The sequence below is a fragment of the Anolis carolinensis genome, chromosome 4, assembly GCF_035594765.1.
Source record: "Anolis carolinensis isolate JA03-04 chromosome 4, rAnoCar3.1.pri, whole genome shotgun sequence".
Classification (NCBI taxonomy): Eukaryota; Metazoa; Chordata; class Lepidosauria; order Squamata; family Dactyloidae; genus Anolis; species Anolis carolinensis.
The window spans coordinates 44,305,249-44,324,722 of record NC_085844.1 but is presented as its reverse complement, the minus strand read 5'-3'; the positions used below and the strand labels follow the sequence as shown (position 1 = coordinate 44,324,722).

The 19,474-nt window shown below is 38.9% G+C and overlaps 1 protein-coding gene across 1 annotated transcript in view; it reads left to right on the top strand.

Moving 5' to 3' along the window:
- The window catches only part of clvs1 (clavesin 1), an 80,982-nt gene that overhangs the window by 27,520 nt on the left and 33,988 nt on the right, over positions 1-19,474 (top strand). The window lies entirely within an intron of this gene.

Genomic DNA, 19,474 nt, shown 5'->3' with positions numbered 1-19,474 from the left:
AACACATGCCACCCCTACGTGGTGCTTATGCATGCATGCTGTGTGGTGGAAAAATAAGCATCCAGTGACACAGCTGAGTGTCAGTCATGTCTGAAATGCCAAAGGGTCAACTGGTTTGTTTTTTTCAAAGTAGAATTAGTGGGAACAATTACAGTTGTTAGAGATCTGTTGCTCATATCTCTGTTAGGCGATTTATGAACAGATTTTTGCTAGAATACTGTAAACTACTGTATATACTCATGTATGAGTCAGCCTCATGTATAAGTGAGGGGGAGATCTGGGGGGCAAAATTTTGGATTTTGATGTGAGCTATGGATAAGTTGAGGGTCATTCCATGGAGAGGAAAAAGCAGCAATGGTGTTTCAGAAGCCAGTTGACCACTGGCTACCACTGCCACATTCCTGTTCTGGCATTAAAAATGCCTGATGTGGTGCCATGGTGGAGTAGAGGGGGTCATTGCCTTTCTCCATTCTACTTGGAGAATGGGATCCTTTTTAAAAAAAGAGAGGGCCCATGGATAAGGTTTTGGGGGTTGATGTCTTGACTAAAATTTCTATATTCGTATAAAGAGTGTGAGCATGATTGGATTTCAGATTCTGTCATGATTCTCACTACTGATGTGTACATGTGTGTGTGTGTTGGAATAGTGTTATACACTAAAAACAAACCCCTTTCCTCCTCTCTCAAAAACATTTGCATTCCCCAATCTGGGCTGGATTGTTGGGAAACTATCTTTGCTGTGAAAAATTGCAGCAAGAAGGTAGTTTCAAAATGTTGAATTACTCATGAGTGATTTGAAATGTTTGTGTAAATCCAACTCATTTTTGGTATCTCAGAAATAAATCCCACTGAATACCGTTAGGCATACTCCAAGATGAACACACAGGATTCCAATCTAAACCAGCATTCTTTGGAAGCAGGGATGGTTGGTGGAGTCCATATTCAAGGAATCCATTCTAGTTTTTAGTCCAAGCTTTAAAGGAGCTATCCCAGGTGATGAACATGTTTCAGGGATAGGGTCCAGTTCTTCGGAGAGTCCTTTCAACATTTGGGAATAAAAAGGAAATGCTAAAGAGATGACCTTTATTTGCTAGAAAGTCTGATGACTCTGAATACTCTCTAGGCATTCTTCCAGGGGTAGGGCTCCTTTTTATGAATTTCATTTGATGTTTTCTAGGTTTTGGGGTGGGGGAGGGGTTTGTGCTTTAAAATTTGATCTAAAATCTAGAATAGATGCAATAATGGTAAAATCCTCCAGCTACCACCGTTTGGAAGCATTTCTGAAGCCTTCTCCTCTGCATTGTTGAAAGAAGGTCAGCTTGACATACTCCCCAAACACTTGAGCAGTCTGCTTCCAGCAGCTGTTATGATGTAAGGTAAAATTGAGTATTCTCTGAACTGTCAAGGAGAACTTTGAAAGGAGACTTGGGATCTATTGTTTGCATATAAAATAAAGGAGTTGGAACAGACTTTGCTTATATCAAGAGAAGGCCCATGTTGGTTATCTCTCCTCAGTTTTCCCCCAAGCAGAGCTGAAAAGAAGAAAAGGGAGGTGGAAGAATGCAGATTTTTGTTTTTGTTTTCTGGATAAATTATTTGCTGGGTCCAGGAATAATAATATCTGAAATATAATTAGAGCATTAAATCCGATGTAATATTAAGTGTTTATCTGCAACAGCTGCTCTCTTCTTTCTCTGGTGTGTTTCCTAAACCTGAGTGAGCTAGTGGATACCTTGCCTGGCCTGCTCCCAGTGATATGTGCAAGTTTACCTGGGGCTATGACTGTATATGTACATTTTCATACCTTGATAAGAGGAGATCTTGGGACCTCCTGCTGCAATGTCTCAGCTGGAGCTCAAAATAGCCCAAGGGCTGCCAGGTGCAACTTCATGTCTCTGCCCACTGGTCAGTTGCAGGTGTTCACCCAATCTTATTCTAACTGCTCTTGAGCAGCGAGGGAGAAAGGAGCAATCTTACACAGCTTTCCCCCCTCTGCATTCAGGAGCAGCCAGAAGGAACCTGGGTACAAACCCAGAGCCAAATAGCAGCTAGGGACTTCGTCACACTAAATAAAATCAGCGTTTCTAAACAATTAAGGAATGGCTATCAATGAAGCCCATCACATGACGCAAGCTTGTACTGTGGTTTCCAGGTATTTCACTGTTTCTTAAGTGTGTTTTTTCCTATGCTTCCTAAGTTGATTAGCAATTGACTTCCTTTTAAATTCTGCGTGTTGGAGGACAGATATGTGCACCACAGAAGCAATTCCACATCTTCTGAATTAGCCTTCTTCTCTCTAGCGCTGTGCACTGGGTGTGCTATAATACTATCGCTTGAAGCAAATTTAAACCTAGAAAGTCTGCTCCCAGAAGGTCCTTCCAGCCCAGGTATTATGATGAACCCTAATTCTAATTTAGTGATATTAAGATGCTCTCTTCACTAGCACATTTGGAGGGTTGTGTGTGGGAAAGATAGCTGGGAGATGGATATTCACTGATGATATTATTTCAAAATGGCATAAAGTTGCCCTCATAAATACACCTCAATCAGAGCCGGCCCTAGGCAATTTCCAAGTGTAAGCAAGCAGCATTTTGGTGCCCCCCCCTCCTGAAACCAATCACTGAAAAATAAAAGGTAGAATGTAGAGGTGAATAGAATATATATGTGTGTGTGTGTTATAGTCCCTGCATATGTGTTTGTGTATGTGTGTATATGTATGTGTGTGTGTGTGTGTGTGTGTGTGTGTGTGTGTATACATACACATACACACAATGTGGAGAATATGTGGAAAGGTAGATAGATAAGTAGGGAGCCACAGTGGAGGAACCTTCCCAGGAGCAAGGCCTAATAATAATAATAATAATAATAATAATAATAATAATCCGAAAATACATCACACAGTCCTAGACACTTGGGAAGTGTTCGACTTGTGATTTTGTGAAACGAAATCCAGCATATCTTGTTTGCTGTGTCATACAACGTCGTTGTGTCAATAATAATAATAATAATAATAATATAAAAATCATCCCTTGCAATATCCAAGATGGCTCACTGCTACAGAATCTTGGGAGCTGTAGTTTGGTATGGTACCATTATTGGCAGAGAAAGCTAAGCTGTAGGAGTTGAAATCCAATCATTTATCCTCCCTATAGAATCAATTTTATATGCACTTTTAGCTATGATTTATTTGTGACTTTATTGTGTTGTGTTTTTATTATTGTATATGGCATTGAATATTTGCCTTTGCATTTGGAAGCTGCCCTGAGTCCTTTTGGGGAGAGAGGGCAGGTTAGAAATAAAATAGAATAACAATTATTATTATTATTATTATTATTATTATTATTATTATTATTATTAAATATCTGGAGGACTAAAGTTTGCCCATGCCTGCTCTATACTGCACTTTCCAGAACTTTCCCATCACAATCTGCTATTGAGCTGGATACATGATTAAGACTATTTCCAGCTTACTGAAGTTGGCTGTATATGTTTTGGCTGAGGGGGCAGAAATTGCCTTAAAGCCATCTTGTGCAGTTTCAAAAACCCAACACTTGAGAACATTTTGCACTATAGCCAGATATTTCCAAGGTCGTACCCAAAGGGATTGCCAAATATACCCTTTTTTGAGATGGATCTAAATCAAGCATGGGCAAACTTTGGCCCTCCAGATGTTTTGGACTTCAACTCCCACAATTCCTAACAGCCAGTATTTGAGAACACAGAAATGCTGGACCACTGTAAAAGCCACCATGTCAGACTACACAGAGAAGCCATTGAAATCCACAAGATGCACATGGACAATTTCAACAGAAAAGAGGAAACCATGAAAATAAACAAAATCTGGCTACCAGTATTAAAGAAAAGTTAAATCAGGACAGTAAATAAATAACAACACCCAGAAAATGGGAATTCCAGACAGAAAACAATCAGGGCCAGTTAACACCTCCCAACAAAGGATTCCCCCAGGCAGGAAGCAGCCAGGCTTTGAAGCTGCAAGGCTATTCAATGCTAATCAAGGTGGCCAATTGCAACATTCACACTTGCCTCCCACAGACAAGAGTTCTTTCTCCCACCCTGGACTTTCCACAGATATATAAACCCCACTTGCCTAGTTTCCAACAGACCCCATAACCTCTGAGGATGTCTGCCACAGATGTGGGTAAAATGTCAGGAGAGAATGCTTCAGGAACATGGCTATAGAGCCCGGAAAACTCATAGCAACCCAGCCAGTAGGCTGTTGCTGAACAACCTATGCACTTTTAGCATCAAAGGAAAAAATGCCCAGGATTTTCTCACTTAATATACAAACTGTTGGCATGTCTGGGGAAAAAGAATAGAATGCTTCTATACCAGGCAAGGGCAAACTTTGCCCGTGTCTGGTGTTAGGAATTGTGGGAGTTGAAATCCAAAACAATCTGACAGAAAACTGGGAGTTGTAGTTTGGCATGCTACTGGCTCTCTTCTGCAGGGAAGGCTAGGGACTTTTTAAAACTACAACTCACATTATTACATGGCACTGAATCTGTTGCAAGTGAGCTGGTGCCATAATCCTCCTGGAGAGATCTCTTAAAGGGATATCCTCTGGCTCTTAAGGATTCCCATTAGAAAGGCTTGCCTGCCTCAGGTGTTCCCCTTTAAGGCTAACTGGCTCTTGGGTAAGTCTGGAAAGAGCAAAACCAAACCGGGGAAGAGACTTTTTTCCTAAGAGGGAGAAAGAGAAAGAGGCTGGTGCTGGTTCCCTTCTTTCTTCCCTCCCTCCCTGCTTTCTCTCTCTCTCTATCTCTATCTCTCTCTCTCTCTCCCCGACCTCTCTCTCTCTCTGCGACCTCTCTCTCTCTCTCTCCCCCTCTCTCTCTCTCTGCGACCTCTCTCTCTCTCCCTCCCTCCCTCCCTCTGCGACCGCGACCTCTCTCTCTCTCTCTCTCTCTCTCTCTCTCTCTCTCTCTCTCTCTCTCTGCGACCTCTCAGAGAGAGAGAGAGAGAGAGAGAGAGAAGCAGGGAGGAAGAGAGAGCCATGCCCACTGCTGCGGAAGGTGGAAGGCTTCAACTGAGCCGGTGATCCCCGTGGGGGGGGGGGGGAGGGGGGAGACACCTCAACGGCGCCCCAGGGGACCCTGCGCTCCAAGCGGGGGCCTCACTGGCCTCCATGTTGGACCGGGCCTGACCTCAATAAAGAATAACAATTATGGAACACTGTTGTACTTGCTTCACAATAAACATACAATTGCATATTATGCTACCCATTTGCAGACATAACTGTCAATGTATCCATCAAATACACTGTAGAAGGGCATCTGATTTTCATGGATAAAATACACACTGCACCATTCTCTTTTATTGCTTACAATAAATATAGCTTTGTCGTGATTCTTACATTATCACACCTGACAGCATATTAAATACATATACTAATTTTCATTTTGCCCTTCTCTCTTTTCTTTTTATCACTTTCTTTTCCCAAATCTGTACACGGAAAAGCCATTTCACCCATAGGAAAAAGACCTTTGGGGAAAATCAATGACACAACAGTACAGGAATGAACTATAAGATAAGAGTTCATATAAAAGAATGAACAGTTTGCAACTAATGAGGCACAGTCAAAATTAATTAAATTATTATATAAATCTAATGGTTCTATCCTATAATAAATGTCTTTATGAATACTAATAAAGTTCCAGAGATCATTAAACATGAAGAACAATAACGAATTATTTGTGGTTTGAAAGAAACTTCAAGCAATAATTTGGCTGGTTTCATGAGGGCATTTATTAAGGACACCATTATATCTACAAATAATTCAGAAGTCTATTTTTAGACAGGTAATTCTTTTTTACCTTGCAGAATTGATTGAATCTCATTTTAGAATGTGATGAACTTGGTCTAAGGGCATATTTATTGGAGAATCTAGCGATAACTTTTCTGGGGACTACATCTATACAGAAAAGGGATGCATAGTCATGAAAATAGTATTTCTAAATGGTCCACACAACACCACCTTCAGTGACCAATTACTGAGAAATCCATTCTGAACTGTTTAAATTAGGGCATGTATTTGGTTCAGGCCACTGCTTGAGGCAAGGTTCAGTCTCAGAATCTGCACAGACCTCCACCACAACTCTTGGGGAAATTACATTTTTCAATTTATTTGCACAGATAACCCTTTAGTGAATTGCTGCAGGATCAAATAGGGATAAGGCTCTCCTTTCTAACCAGGTAATAAGTCAGCCAATTTAGTGTACTGATGCACTGGGACTTTCAAGGCCCAGTTACAAATCCTCACCGAACTACGGAATTTGTTGAGTGACCTTGGAAGGAACTCTCCCTCTACCTGACATACTTCACAGGTTTCTCATGAGGATAATTTACATGGGAGGGGAACCATGCATGCAGTCTTGCTTTCACTGGAGGAATAGTAAGATAAAAATGCAATTACTGTATAACTAATTATAGAATCATTCAAGAGAATCTGTGTTTTCATGTGGAAGCCATGGACTTTATTCTAGATCAGGTCTGCAAAATCTGTGCCCCCCAGGTGTTTTGGATCTTAGCTCCCAGAATTCCTGATTATTGGACCAGCTGGCTAAGACTTCTGGGAATTGGAAACCCAAACATCTGGAGGGCCGCAGGTTGTGATGGGTTGTTCTAGATGCATCCTTATTGAAGGACTTTGTGGTTGACATTCAAGAGCCAATGCAGAATTCCAAGTCCAAATTCCAGTGATATAACTTGCTAGAAAGTTTATGAGGAGTAAAGCAAGGATAGCTCAGACTGCCTGCTTTGGCAGGAGATCATAACAGCGACTCAAAATCTCATGGAAATATTTTAGTTGTCATCAAAGTTGCAGTGCCCATTTTCAAACTGTAAAATAAATATTCCAAACAGGAAGCATATAGCACCTCAGGATATTGTGACAAACATTTCAAAGATTGAAATAACATTTTCTGCTTGTTGATCAAGTTGCAGTACCCAGTTTCAAGATGAAATTCCAAGCAGGCACCTTACTGGGAGGGAAGAGGCCTTGCCACAACTCATCAGGCTCTTGCAAGAAAAATAATCCAGGAATGCATTTTGGAAGAAGCTTTTAAATGGCCTATAGAACATTAAAGACTTATCTTATCTGATTGTTTATTTCATGTGTGCATCATGCTAGTTTTGCATGAAATGTTTGCTGAAACAGATTGAGATGCTTTTTTTCTGTGATGTAGAAACCTATTTCTATTCTTTTCATGCTCATGTTACCTCTTGGAGCAATGTTTCTGTTGAAGGAGTAATGCTCTGTAATACATCTACTTCATTAAGTCAGGCATATCTGTAAAGTGGAGAGGGAATGGAGGGAAAGTGAGTGGTCTGAGGAAAGGGACATTGGGGAAGAGGGGTGGGAGGAGCTGAATCTTTCCATGGATGAGAGTTTAATGGAAGTCTCAAAGGAATTACATTGTAATACTCACCTTGTAGCTCAGGCAAGAATTACCAAGCCTGCCTTTTATATTTTCAAGCCAGGAAATAGGCTGTGACCTTAAAATAACATTTCAAATCTAGTAGAATCAACTGTTGTATCTGTTTAGCAGAGATTCTCAGGGCGCAGCCAGACAGCACCTTAAGAGCACATCCTCTCGCGTTCTCCCCTGGGTGTCCAAATGACATGTCAGGGAGTAATGAATGCTTTTGGGACAAAGCAGGGAAACCTTTGTCCCTGCTTTGTTCATAAACAATTTGTTAATTGCAAAGACTTGAGCCTTTCAGAATACCCGGGTTTTTTGAGCTGCGAGTGCTCTGTTGATGGGATCAGGGAATGCGCCTTGTGACTTCCAGTGCTCATGTACACATATGTCTCAGGTTTTTTTGGGCTGCTGGAGCCCAAGGAACCCAAGACAGTCTCCACCCTTCCCAAAACCTCCCAGAAAAGTCTTTAAAAAGGGAAAGAACTTACCCGGCTGCCATTACTCTGCTGCCAGAGCTCTCCTGGCGCATCATTTCTATGCACCAGGAGAGCTCCAGCAGCAGAGTAATGGCAGTTGGGTAAGTTCTTTTACCTTTAAAAGGCTTTTCTGGGAGGGTTTGTTTGGTGTCCTGGTGCCCTGCCAGAAGGCCCCTCCGGAAAGTGCGGATGTTAAGAGGAGGTGTCTGGACTGTAATCCGAGAGCAATTGCATTACTAAAACGCAATTGCTCCTGGGTTAAAGGGCTGTCTGGAATTGCCCTCAGTCACCTATGTAGATTAGAAATACACTGATATCTCCTGCAGACAATAGATCCTAACAAGAATAATAATTCCAAACAAGTGCCAAAACAAAAGATTCCCACATCAGGCTGGACAGAGACAAAATGAGGCCAAAAAAATAAAGGGGCAGCATGGTGATACAGCAAAATTGGTTGCTATTAAAGGAGACATGCCCAGTACAGTCACTCACACAAGAACTGTTGTGCAAGCAGGTAGCTTTTATTATTTAGTATACTAATAGTGAATCTGTACTGTTGAATCAATGCAGTTTGATACTACTTAAATTTCCATGTTCCAGTACTATGAAACCTTCAGCATTATTTGAGAGGCTACATTACAATGCTCATAAATCACTAGCATTGAGCCAAGGCAATTAAAGTGGTGTCAAACTGCATTAATTCTACAGTGCAGATGCACCCATAGTCTGCATATGTAGAGGAAGAAGGTGGTATAGTGAAATTAAATTTCATACTATGGCTAGAGGGCCACTGTGTTTTCTTTTGTCAAGCAGACTCTTCCATAGAAAACCAGCTCAATGGGAATTAAGATTCATGATTGTGCTCTGCTCATTTTCCATTTGCAAGAAGCTCTTTTTACATTGAAAGCATATAAAATGATATGTTTCCCCTGCAGATTGAAGTGATGCAGCCTATTCAAGCAGCTCATTTTCACCCATTTTTGCAGCATGTGGATGTTCTGATGTCCACAGCTTTCAAAGTAAATATTTTTAGGATTACAAGGAATACGCTCCAGATTTTAATTTGGGGGCAGAGGGGGGTCAACATGTTTATCTCAGCTCTCAGCAGTTTGTGAAAAACTGTTTTGCAGAAGCTATGATAACAATGAATTTTCCAAATGATACAAAAACTGCAGTCTTGTGCCTGCTCCTAGGAAAAGCAGCACTTCACAATGCAGTGGTAAGTGCCATTTATAACCCATACAACATTTGAATTATGCAAATATTCTTCACAGAAATATCTTAAATATTAATAAGCTTCCTGCCAAGAGACAGTGCTTGAAGGAAATCTATGGTAGTTAAGTTTTGCCAGCGGCTCAGAAAAACATGCTGCTATGTGTATTTTATTGCTATTCCTGTCACATTCTCAACATAAAATTGCAGTGCTAAATGTTAACTCTTAAACACTTATTTCTAAATGGTTGTCGCTGTTGAAAGGATTCCCTTTATCAACTGTCAGAACAGATAGGGCATTTGAATCTTGAAAAGTTGCATATTCTTGTAATTAAAAAATATAACTGATTATACATCACTATCAAGAGGTGTTAATATTTTTCTCTTAGTAAAATCTCACCAAATATTAAATCAGCCTACAAGAAGAGAAACATATATGTAAAAATACAAAATTGGAAAAAGTTACCTTCCTGGATTACAACATCCCAAATTCATTTTTGACAGTTAACTTTTCCAAACTTTACACAGATACGTGGATGTGGTTGTGAGAAAAGGCAGTTTTGTACCATCAGTCTATGGCTTGTAACATTCAGGTATTTTTTTAAAGTAACAAAATGGGAAAGTTACATTATATTTTAATAACCACACCTATAATGGCAAGCATCCTGTGGCCTTGGTTCTAGAACTGTAGCTAATTAACATTAAAAATAATTTTACAGGGCATCAATCTTCTTCTAATTATAGCATTTACGAATTGAGCATCCCTTATTTGTTTCCAAAATAATCAAAAATTATTCACCTGAGTGGCTGAAATAGTGAGTGACTCCTTTGCTTTTAGGTGGACCAGTGTAAATAAACTTTGTTTCCCTCACAATTTTATTAAAAACATTGCATACAACATTATCTTTCAGATATATGTGTGTGTGTGTGTGTGTATGTATGAAACATAAATGTGTTTAGCCTTCAACCCTATCTTCAAGATATCTCATGATGTATATATAAATATTCTACAATAAAAAAAATCCTAAATCCAAAACACTTTCTGGTTCCAGGCATTTCTGATAAGGAATATTCAACTTGTGTCACATTCCAAGCCAAAGAGTGGTTAAACCCTTTCTACCCCCCAACTGGAGCCAGCATAGTATTGGACTACAACTGCAGAGTTCACATCCCCTCTTGGCCATAGATATCCACTGGGTGACTTTGGATAAGTCACACTTTCTCACTTTCATAGAAAGGGACAGGAAAATGCCCTCTGAACAATCCTGGCCAAGAAAATCCCATGATAGTTTCATCTTATAGTCACCAAAGTCATGAACAACTTGAAGGCACACTTCAACAACAAAACATTCCCAACTACAATTTTTAAAAAATCTGCATGCTGGTGAGTTAGGTAACTCTGCAAATGCATCTATGATAGTATTATTTAGGACTGTCCTGACCTTAACTTCATGCAGACCTTGGATGCCCTGGGATGGAAAAGACTTGGATCAGGATTCCTCCCTTACCCCTTTCATAGATCTTCTCCTAGTAGATATAACTGTTCTGCTGAGAGATCCCTCTGTAGGTAAATCTCTAAAATCAGCTGGCAAAGGCAGAAAGGGATTTCTGGCAGATGAGGTTTGTCTCTAAATCCTGACCCACCAGCAAACATATCATTAAACTAGAATTGTACTGGGAGGGGAGCATTAAGTACGGAAGAGTCTCCTGGTTTCAGTTATGTGGCTAATTTGTGCATTAGCTTTTGATCTGTAGCATACAAATATCATATATACGGATTTAACGTTTGCGGATTTGATTATTTGTGGATTTGATTAATTTGTTCTTTTTGGAAATCTCTAGGTCTTCCAGTGTGACTTCAGCCAGAAGTTGACCACTAGAGAATCCTAAACAGGTGTTCTTTCAGGTTAAAAAGTTAGCACTTTTTTAGTCATGGTTTTTCCACTTTTTGCAGAGTCCTGTACTCCTAACCAATGCGAAATTTGGAGGCCCTACTGTATGCATGTTTGGTCTTCAGGACCAGTCCTACTAGTAGTCAAATTAAGGTAGTCATCTCAAGCAGCAGATATGGAGAGATGGCACGAGAAGGATGGAGCCCATGCAGCCTATTGTGCGCACCCTAAAATACTCTGGTGCTTTCAGCTGGAGGGAACTGTTCTATCACCATTGCTGAAGAAAATAAAGTTGTCACCCTAATTGGCTTGTGCACAAGTTGTCATCTTGACCTTTACCAGGAAGCAAAATGCAGAATTAATGCAGTTTGACACTAATTTTAATTGCTCTGGCTCAATGCTTTGGATTTATGGGAGCTTTAGTTTGGTGAAGCACTTGAACTATTTGGTAAAAGGCCTTGTGAAACTACAGATCCCCTAATTCCATAGCATAGAGCCATAGCAGTTTAAGAGAGTGTAAATGTATTCTTAGATGGCAGGGTGTAAACTGGCATTTAGTACTCACTCAACTATCTATTACAATCTTCTAGTTCAGAGCTTTCTAACCAGTGTGTTGTGATACTTTAGTGTGTCAGGTGTAGTGTGTAGGTGTGTCTCACAAATGTAATAAACCTATGGGTTTATATGAAAGAAGCAATACATTTATATTGTTGACATATAAATGAAAGGTTTTCATGAGATATGTTGTACCCCCATACATTTTGCTTTTCCAATTGATGTATGTGTTTGTGTCTCTTATAAGGGATTGGTTTTACCTCCACTTTGCTAGAATTACTGTATCACAAAACAATGCATGTTTCCAAAGTGTGTTACCAATATGAAATTCAAGACCAGGTATTTTTCAAAGTGTACTGTACTTTCACTCAGTAGGAATATACTGGACACAGTTCCAGAATATACTTGCTCCTTTTATTTTTCAACAACACTTGTCTTTTTGATGATCACTGTTTTGTAAATTGGGATAGCCACCATACACATATGTGAAATGGCAGTTCCAGCAGTTACTTTGAAACTTTTTTTCTCTTCTTTTTTCTCAGACTACTTAATAAATTTGCTTTCCATACTTAATTTATATTTTCCCTCCTTGGCAATATCATTATCAAAGCTAGGACAGTATTGTGAAAAAACTGTGGGTCAGGTTGCTGAAAATGGACAAAATGTAGACTATATTAAGCACTGGTTGGTTAACCTTCTATAATACAGCCCCAGTCAAACCAACTACTGTCCTGATTTTTTTTTAATGAATCAACTTATCAGCAAGAGCAACATAGTAAATTTGACTGCTCTGAATCCCATCAAGCAAGGAAATCCAGATAGTGAAAGTGACCATGAAAACTCAAAAACAAATTGATGCATCTTTTTCTTAGATTCTACTCCAATCATATATAAAAGGTGCTTACCTTTCTTTGATTACTTTAGGAGAGGAATGGAACCACTAGTTTAGAGCCATAGTTATGGTTGTAAGCAAGTAAATGCTAGACCTCGTGCCTCCTCCTCCTCCTCCAGGGAACACATTTACATTCTTGCAGTCACCTGAACTCCAAGCTTACTTAAGGATGAAATGTGTAGCATCACAATTACTCACCTTCCAATCTGGGGTGTTCAGGTTTTCCCCTAGATTTAAAGGAATTCCTCAAGGTCCTGGCTCTGTTTAGAACAGTGGTTCTCAACCTGTGGATCCTCAGATGTTTTGGCCTTCAACTCCCAGAAATTCTAACAGCTGGTAAAGTGGCTGGGATTTCTGGGAGTTGTAGGCCAAAACACCTGAGAACCCACAGGTTGAGAACCACTGATTTAGAAATAGAGTTTAGCATCTGGATTAAAATCTGAAATGGGCTCATTAGCCCATTGGAATACTAGAATCATAGGACCATAGAATTGGAAGAGACCACAAAGGCCATCCAGTCCAGCCTTCTGCAACACAGGAAAATGCAATTAAAGAACACCTGGCATATGTCCATACAGGCAAATCCAGTAGAATGATAGCCAGCCACCAGCTACCATCATTTCAAATGTAGTTAGCCTTGTTCAGGATATTATTGAGCTTTCTCATAAGGAGATCGATAATTGGAACAGACACTAAGGGGGAACATTTAAGTCTAAAGACTGCAATGCTCTAATCTAGCTAACACTTTGAAAATCTGTGTGGCATTTCTGGTATTCTACTCCACTTGTGATGGGTGACATATGGAGTGGGATTGTGGTGGAATTATTCTGTAGTGTTTACTTATGCCAAATTAAGGCACAAAAAGGATTGTTAATGTGCTTATATGCCCATTTTCTGAATTATCATAGGGAAGGTGCTTATTTGTGACCTGGATTGCCTTACTTTAGATTTTACATTACCATACTTGTAAATTTTAGAGGCATAGCTCTAACTATAAATTTTATGTATATATTCTTGTGTTTGGAGAATAAAATATTTGAGTCAGAACTTTAGAATTATGTCAAAAGAGATAAGACATTCTAATGGGATTTTGGCAGCACACATTCACTAACCATTTCTCAAATTTTATTTACCAGCTTAGTCAACATTATTGCCATTGAATAAAGCAGCTTAGAGTTTATGATTGTTAAAGCTAAGGATTATGCCAAAATCTACTTTTTTCTTCAAGCTACATGTTATTTTTGTTTGCTCATAAATCCCCTAGCAGCCAGAATTTCAATTCTTACCTATAGCTGTAATATTTTAAATATTTTTCCATAATTTGTCTTTGACAGCAATAAACAACATTGAAATAGACATATTTTACCTATCTTTCCTTTTGCAAACCATCCAATATTACTTTGAAGCATTGATAGTCAAGATGATACCCTCTAAATGTTTTGAACTATAACTACTGCCTGCTGCAACTAGCATAGCCAAGGCTACAGGAATGCCACATGTGTCTAGAAAAAAATGATGGCAAAGCTATATCAAAATGATATTAGAATGAAGTATTTATGGAAAGGATATTTCCAAGTAAAATACAAACTCAATTCTCACTCTCCCCCTCTCTATTCCACTTCAGTTCTATGCTGCTTACCTTGTTATGGGTTTGAAGTCAGTTCTTAGTCCAGAAATATCTTTTTAAAGCATATGGAGGAAAGGAGCTGATTGGAAGATTTGGGATATTATAGTCCAAACAAGCACTTTTCTGAACTCTGTTTAGAATGTAACTTCCAAACATTTCTCATCAAACAAATTTGACAGGATAATGGGCTATTTTTAAAGTTCCCTTAATTTTTTTTTTGAAGAAGAGGTATCTTGTGAAAGTAGATGATAAATCAAAGGATACCTGTAACACAGAATGTGGATTCTGATACAGGTGAGACTCAATTTATGTACCAGGCTCCCAATGTAAACTGAGATTGATATTAGTTCTATGAGAACTTATCAGAGATCAGGGGATGCATTCTAATGAAGTGGACATAGCTGCAGACTTTGTTATTTTAGTTAAACCACTACCCACTTTAAATATATTTAAAACTATAAAACATAAAATATCACATTTTCTCACTGGAGAAATATACAAATGTTTTCTAAAAGGAGCGAAAGAGGCAGGAACTGATGAGGTCTGGCTATTGTGACTGGAAGAGTCTTGATTATTATTGTGCCCCATAAAGACCCTCACTTTCTACCCCTGGTTAAGCCCTTTTTAGTTAGAGATATTAATATTTTATGTACAGTTTCTGAGGGGGGGGTCAGTCTAGACAGCCACTTTGCATTTGAAACCCCCGTGGCTCTGCCCCTTTAAGAATCCCTTCAGGTGGAGCCTCAGCCAAGACACCTCTGGTTGAAAGGTGAAGAGAGAGGAAGGTTGGAAGGTCTACAAATAACATGTCCAGTCGGAGCTGTATTCAAGTACAATCAGAGTTAAATATTGAAACCATCTTAGAAACAGTTGAATGCCATACAAGAAAGAGACAATAATAAAAAATAAAGACTCAAGAGCCTCAGTTCAGCCAGAACTGTGTCTGTCAAAGACTACCTCTCCTCATAAAGACTTTGTAGTGAGACTCAGGAGGAGAGAAAGTCTAAAATTCCTGTCACTTAATAAATGCTTGTTTAATTCATCTATATAGTCTCCGATCTGTTCCCAGCGCAGCCAGTTCATCTTCCAAGTAGTTAAGATAGCTTGGGGGCAGAACAGTGATGGAGTCTAAAACCATGTCTGACTCACTTCATCTCATATTCATGAACATGCTGTCTATGTGTTTGGGAGGCAATTGCCTTTTCTTAATAATATATTATTGGGTGACAACAGAATTCCTTGGCTCTGTTATTTGTTTTAAATGGATAATAGCTTTTTAAAACAATTGATCCTGTAAATATAGATCTGTGTAGAGAGCCACAGGACATTTTTCAGCACAGTGTCCTTTCTTTTCGCTTGGCTACTGATACAATGGGGCTGATTCTGTACGTGCTATAAATCTTGAAACTATTGTTTTAAATGAGCGATGAGTCTAAATAAAGAAAATATCCCAACAGAAAATACAAAGGTTTTCCACAAAGTATATATAGAACATATAAAATAACCCCAAAATTATTTTAACATACCCATAACATTTTATGATATTAAAATAACGTTTTAATTTTAAAACGATTACAAAACATTTCAAACTATAACTCAAATCACCATGATACCCATTATTATTATTAACTTAATTTTTATTGCATCTTAATATATGAACTCAAGATGGCATATGATTCTTATCTATATTTACAAAAAAAATGTTCCATTAAACATAGCTGGACTTCCAAATAAACATGCAAAGAATTGTGCTTGAAAAGTTAATGTGTATAATAGCTGAATCCTGAAATTCCTAGTTATCAAAAGACTAACTAGTTCAGATTTCTGTCACAAACATGGGTCTTTTGTCCTTGAAGTTGTCTGGCATTTACAACTGGATGACAATTCTGGTTGTGATTTTATGTCATTAGAAGGAAAATGGAGCAAACCTAACACCAGAGGAGAGAAGAACATGGAGATTGAAGGATGTAAGGAATACATGGCAAAATTAAAATATTGTCAATCGGTTGTGTGCAATGAGTATTCTCCATTGTTGCAGGAAAAATTATAGCTGCTTTTCCTTGACAAATAGATAGTCAATTGCTTTGTGTCTAATTTTTGAGACTGTGCTTGAGGTGTGGGCTCTACCTTTGCTCCCTTTTAGCTTTATGTTGTTGTGTTGTCTCTTTGGAGAATGGCTGGAGCTGTAGATCCTTCCTGGCCTGACTCCTCTGTATTGGATTCCTCAGATGGCACAGTGTAAGTTAGAACAATAGAGATAAAGTGGGGAAATAGGACTATTGTGTACTTTGTCTTCAGTTCACTGGAGGAAATGAGGAACATAATCAATAAAAAGATAATCCACACCATTGAAGCTGCCCAGATTTTAGTTCTGTACCAACATACCTGGAAATAAGGCTCATGAAAATAAAAAAGAGTTACTTATGAGCAGATAGACATAGTGTTGTAGTGTAAACTCAGACTGATTTGCATTTAAATGTAATGTCTGTTTCTCTGTGATATTTAGGATTACCAGAGTGAAAATGGGAGAGGGTTCCATGATGGGATAGAAGAGTTCATTTTGGCAGGCTTTGCTTAGAACCTGGTTATGTAACAAGAAAACCCAGCTTTCTTTCTTTCCAAGGCAGAACCAGAATGTAGGTGGCATTTATAATACACTTCCCTATTACATTTGATTCCCTAGAGACAGAGATCTGAAAGGAAACAAAACAAGAGGGTTACATTCTTCAAGAGTATTTTCTATTCTCTTTTCACCAAGGTACTCCTAGAATGATGCCTGCATTAGAGTCCCTTAGTATTTCAATGCATTGTGTGCAAAATAGCAAGGACCTGTCATTATAAGAATGTACTTGAGAATGTTTTGTAGTGTGGGAGTGGCAAGGAGCAGTCTCCGTGTCCTCTGCTGTGATACAGTGGCTTAAAAAGTGGCTGCCAAAATAGCATCATAATCAGCCTTGTTTGTCATTTCTCAAATATTTTTCTATCAAATGGATACAATTTAAAAAGAGAGCAGTAGCAGCATAATGACAAACTTCACTGTGAAACAAAAACAGATAAAATACACCTGTGAAAAACAAAATGTGCAGTGTGGCATCAGGATACGGTGAACATCAGCAGAGAGACCTTAATTTCATGTGTTGTAATTGATATGATGTTTGTGAAAGGAACTGCTGTTCAAAAACGCTTACGGTAATTCATATCTGAGTCGTTTGTGGTTCAGTGACATGTTGGAAGGAGGAATAACACAAGGGTCCTTTTATGCTACACAATTATAGCTGTATGATTCCACTTTAACTGCCAACATTATACACATTTCTTAGATTTACAGTTGAAAGCCATTGAGATTCTACTCCTACTGCATCAGTAGTAACACAGTATCTAGATCAGGCATGGGCAAACTTAGGCCCTTCAGGTGTTTTGGACTTCAGCTCCCACAATTCCTAACAGCCCACCTAACATCTAAACCTTAGCAAAAACCTATTGATGATAAGAGCCGCCCAACAGTGGAATACACTGCCCCCGAAGGTGGTGGAGTGTCTTTCTTTGGAGGATTTTCAATAGAGACTGGATAGTCATCTTCTTTCTTATGTTTTCCTGCATGGCAGGTAATTAGTCTGGATGTCTCTTGTGGTCTCTTCTAAATCAATGCTTTTAGAATTCTCAGCCGGAGGACTCCCATATCTTACCAAACTGCAAATGCCAGGGATCCAGAGTTCCAATGTAATCTAGTCAATATTGATGGGCATAAATTGTACAGTGCCTTGTCTTAAGTTATTTCTCTCGTATTTTAGTGCTGTTGAACTGAGCTGAGCTTAGAAATAAGAACTGAGCCTAGAAATGAGCTGTGGGTTTGGCTGACCAGCAGGAAGGGTAATGGTGGTCAAGATTTCTGAATTTTGCTCTTCAAGCTCTGACTGGAACTATTAAGGCTTAACTATTAGGGAAAGAATATTGGTTTGGTCAAGACACAAAGCTTTATATATAGCTCTACTAGTTATTAGGAAATAATTTTCTGGTAGAATAGCAAATTTTAGTGGAACTGTAGATTGATGATTCCTCTGTCCTCTGCATCCTTGTGTGAAGTGGCAAAGTTTGCTCTGGAAGGAGGCAGTTTCAGCTATTGCCTCCCACACTATTGCAGTGGTGAATCTGCTCCTGATTTTAGTCCAAATGTGAACGATGTTGAACTTATTTTGGGAATAGAGTTTATCATCTTTAGATTATGAACTGAAAGTCAATGAAGGTTTGCTTTTCCACTCACTTAGCCATCACGTACCATCATTCCCTCTCAATACGAAAAGGAAGGAAAGTGAGAAAAGCTGATTTCATTACACAAAGTATTATTTTAAAAATAAAATAAAAAACATCAGTTTATCTCATCATTCATTACAATGTCATTCCATCCCCCACCCAAAGAATGAGTCACCCTGCTCAATTGCATCAACTTCATGCTTCTTTGACTGCACACAGCTACTTTGGTGAAGGATTAAGGTCACTGCATATGCTGGCCAATAGCCCCAAAGTGATTCAGGGACCAAATAACCAGAAAGTATCTATTTCATGCTCATCAAAATCATTCAATCCACTTTTTTGCCTTCAACTCTCAAAGCTCATAGAAAAATGCTGTCTTATTTGAGTGATAGCTTTGTTGATATATTATAATACAAATAGCAAAGTTGTGCCATAAGTTGAGGAAGCTGTAGTGAAGATGGAGCATAGCAGTATGCCAGTCAGCATTTTGACTGTGAATATTCCAAGGGGGAGAGGTACAAATTGCCCCTTCCATACTAGGACAGTCCCATCCCATAGGGTTGCATCAGTCTCCACAATGCTATGGGTGCCCTCAGATGGGGTGGACATAATATGGTTGACTCATACCTGTAAGTTTGCTTGAAGGTGCCTGTATTGAATCAATTCCCCTCTTCACCCATGTAAAGCTGGATGCCTTCAGAAGTAACTAATACTAGCATAAATGTGACATATAACTTCTCATGTGAAAAGGATCTAAAGCTCTTGGTAGACTAAAAACTAAGAATGAGTCAATAGTGTGGTGCAGTAACCAAAAAAAGTAAATGCAATTCTGCATCAAGTATTAGTGCCACTCTATTGTGCTTCAGTCAGACCTCATCTAGAATAGACATTCAAGAATATTGGCAAGATGGAACATGACGGAAAGGTCAGGAAACTAAGCCTCATGAGGGACATCTCAGAAAACTGGTTATGCCATCTTGGAGAAAATTAGGCCAAGCGGTGATGTTGTAGTTATCTTTAAATATATGAAGAGACGTCATTTAGAAGATGAAACCATTAAGCTCCCTTTAGAAGAAAGATAGGCTATACGTGCAATCCATCCATCCATCCATCCATCCATCCATCAG